Raw genomic sequence first — 3,678 nt, forward strand, 5'->3', positions numbered from 1 at the left:
GGTGCTTATATTTATTTGAGCACACAAATTTAAATTGAATATTGAGAAATTAATTATGCATTGGACATGTGAATTGGCAATCCGAGACCTCAAGTATGTCACGCAATCTATTAATTGTGCTTCCATTAAGTTAGTGGGCTAGTTTAGTTAGCTAAGACACATAGAAACACAATAACTTCACCAAAGTCAATATAATCAACTTTTGATTGATGCAGTATTAAGCAAGTAAAGCAAAGCATATTGGGTGACAGTTCAGGAGTTTCACTGACCTAAATGGTTTTGGAACTTTCAAAGATGTGTGTTGTTCTCTTCTTGCAAGTTGCAATTGACTTTACAATTGAAAGTTCCTACCATATGTTTTTTATTGATAGTAGTAAAACTAAAATATATATTGCATCATCTAGAAGAACAGCCTAGAGGAAATTAAAGCAGGGCTATCTAGTTATCTTCAATCACAACTCTCTCATCCATGATTTGCTTAATCAAGTAATAATTAAAAGGCTGACTGCGTGTTCAGTGGAATGCACGAAACAAGGTGATCTTCGAACAATTCCAGACCCACCCGAAGATAATCCTGGAGGGGGCGACGGGCTTGCTAGAGGAATACCAATGTCTGATGGAAACACAAAGGATAGCATGAGTTTGTAACTTGTTTTCCCATATGTTGTATTTATTTTCCTTCACTGCATGGACTCAGCATAACTAAATGGCTGGGGCCCCTCATGCCTGTGGCTTTGTCGACGGGATTGTATACTTTTTATATCAATACAATTTCTGCCATTCATCTCAAAAAGAAAAAAAGCCTAGCTTTGACTTCTATGCGTGGACAGCGTGGTTTCAAAGTTAGGTATATTATCCACATCACATGCTTGTCAGTCTAGCACAATACATGTCAAAAATGGCTCAAGATTCAAGGATTGAGACATGCATGATTAAAGAATAAGAGATACTTAAGAGCATCGGTATTGTGTGATGCCAAAAATTTTAACTTTCACTCTGTTATCCACATCACATGCTTGGCAGTCTAGCACAATACATGTCAAAAATGGCTCAAGATTCAAGGATTGAGACATGCATGATTAAAGAATAAGAGATAATTAGAGCATTGGTCTCGTCTTATGCCAAAAATTTTAACTTTCATATTATAAAAAGTTACATTATTTATTTTACCATATTATTTTATAAAGTATCTAATATAAGTGGTTTTATTTTAATATTCAACACATATAATATAAATAAAATAATAAAATAATATATTCACTATAATAAATAACCATCATAACCACAAATAAAATATATAATAATTTGAGCTATAGTGGAAGACAAACAAAATATAGTTTTTTTATTATAACATCCGAGCTGCAGTGCACTGCCAAAGATGGTTGTGCACTATACCTCAACAGCCAAAAAATTTAGATTTACCTCCACTAATGCAACCCACTTTTGTTATATTTGGTTGTTAAATTTAGCAATATATCACCACCAATATTTTTTTTATACAAGATAAAAATTTTACTCTAACTTAGTGTATATGTGTGTGAAGCTCATTCTTAAAGACTTGAATTCTAGCAATGCCTCTCACACCCCACAAGCACTTATAATGTAGAGTAACCATCGCATCAAGGATGCGTAGTGGTAGCACCACCAATACTAATGCTCTTAGCAAACAAAAACTACAAACTTTTCATAAAAAATGAGAAAAGAAAAAGTAAAGTAAAGTTGATACTTTTTTATTTTGGAAAAATAATGAAGGAAAGTTATTCTCATCAAACATGTCAAAAAATATAGCATTTAGCATCTTAAAAAACTATTTTATTTATTTTAACACTCCGCTTTATAATACATCCAACATCAGAGGTTTTTTTTTTTTTTTTTTTTTACCACTTCTTTAAAATATGATTTATTTTAATCAAGTGAGAGAGAGAAAGTAGTGGAAAGAGGCACAACACGAGAGAATGAGAGAGGAAAAAACAAAACAAAAAAACAAAACAAAAAAAAAAAAAAAAAAAACCTCTGGCAACTTGCTACAATAGGTGTCAAATATGACACTCCACTATAGTAAAGATGTCAAAAATGTTAAAAATAGTATGCTCGATGTGGATGAAATTCGGATTTAACATTTTTCACATCTTTGATTTGAATGCTCTCAAGGAATTTTGGAACGGCCGGCCTGTAAAACAAACAAGAAAGTCATGTAACAAAAAGTTCCAGCTTACCCTGACTCGTAGATTTTGCTTTTGTCAACCTCGATATTCTACCATCCTCAATTCGATTCCGGTCAAGGAAAAGAGAAAGTATATTACGGGCTTTAAAGGTTGACAATTAAGGATTTTCTGCCACGTTACAAACTTACTGAACCAAAGTAAGCATGCACATTCTTTAATCTTTAGTCAAGTGGTTGACTTCTATATTTTAGATACTTAAGACGTTCACTTCTATAAAAGATAGCCAAAGAAAAAATAGACAGAGCATATCTCCAGTCTCTACACATCTTTCTTTCTCCATTAGCTAAAAAATGTGGAAGAAAACTCTCTTCACTGTTGCCAAAGTGCTGTTCCTTTCGTTCTTGATTTTCTCAATCAAACCTCTTGAAGCTACAAGGCCTTCGGATGATAAGAACGCCTCGAATGTTGCAAAGAAGATGACATTTCAGGAAAATACTGCAGCGGTTCCACCTTCTGGCCCCAATCCTTGCACATACATCCCTGGACCTGGTAATGGGCATTGCAACAAATGAACAAGCTTTAGCTTTGGTCTATGTTAGTATTTGCACCAACAGTATGTATGCCTGTTAACTTCTAGCTAGTATGTAATGTAAGCGTGAATAATCATGGGGTTTTTTTTGTTAAAACGAATAATCGTGGGATACTTTTACATGCGGCTTCCTAGATTTTTTTCTTATTGGATTTATTGTGGTAGATGTAAAATTCTGAATGCTTTCTTACTTCGAATTATTATTATTATTATTATGTGTTCATTTCAGATTCCAAGTTATGATATGATGGCTGGCACAATTTCTGTTTTTAATTTTTCATCTTTCCTTCTTACGTTATATCGGATATTGATGAGGCATTAATCACTTATAGGGAAAATTAATGAATTCTTGGAGAGGGTTTGCACAAGAAAGTATTGATGAGAACTTGTAATTGAAACAAATTATTCTTCTTACAAATCTTTACAAAGACTGTTTTGTTTGCTGGAGAACATTAATTACATTCTACACATGAAACTTCGTTACTACAAGTTGTGTTCATCCTTCTTCTTCTTCTTCTTCTTCTCCATATATTGGGGGTGGGGTTTCCGGGAAAAAGAATTAATTGGGATGAAAAGTTGTGTGGTTAAAGAAAGAGAGATGAATTAGTTTTTCAAATTGGTTTTAAAAGAGAATGAAAACATTGTTTAGCTATATTTGATTGTGGCCCTAAGAATCATTCCAAAAACGTTTTTCATTATGTTGTAAGATTATGTATACTTTATATAAATAAAGCAAGAAAATAGAGAGAGAAACTCACCTTTTGAGACTTGAGAAATTTTTTATTGTTTATTTTTTAACTAGAAGAAAATTAAAGTACAACTATACAACTATACAAGGGAAGCAGGACCCTTAAAGTTTGTAAGTGACTTATTTTGGCTTGTAACATTAATGTGGTAATGTTATTTAAAGATATATATATATAT

Source organism: Quercus suber, unplaced genomic scaffold (genome assembly GCF_002906115.3).
Source record: "Quercus suber isolate HL8 unplaced genomic scaffold, Cork oak 2.0 scaffold_311, whole genome shotgun sequence".
Classification (NCBI taxonomy): Eukaryota; Viridiplantae; Streptophyta; class Magnoliopsida; order Fagales; family Fagaceae; genus Quercus; species Quercus suber.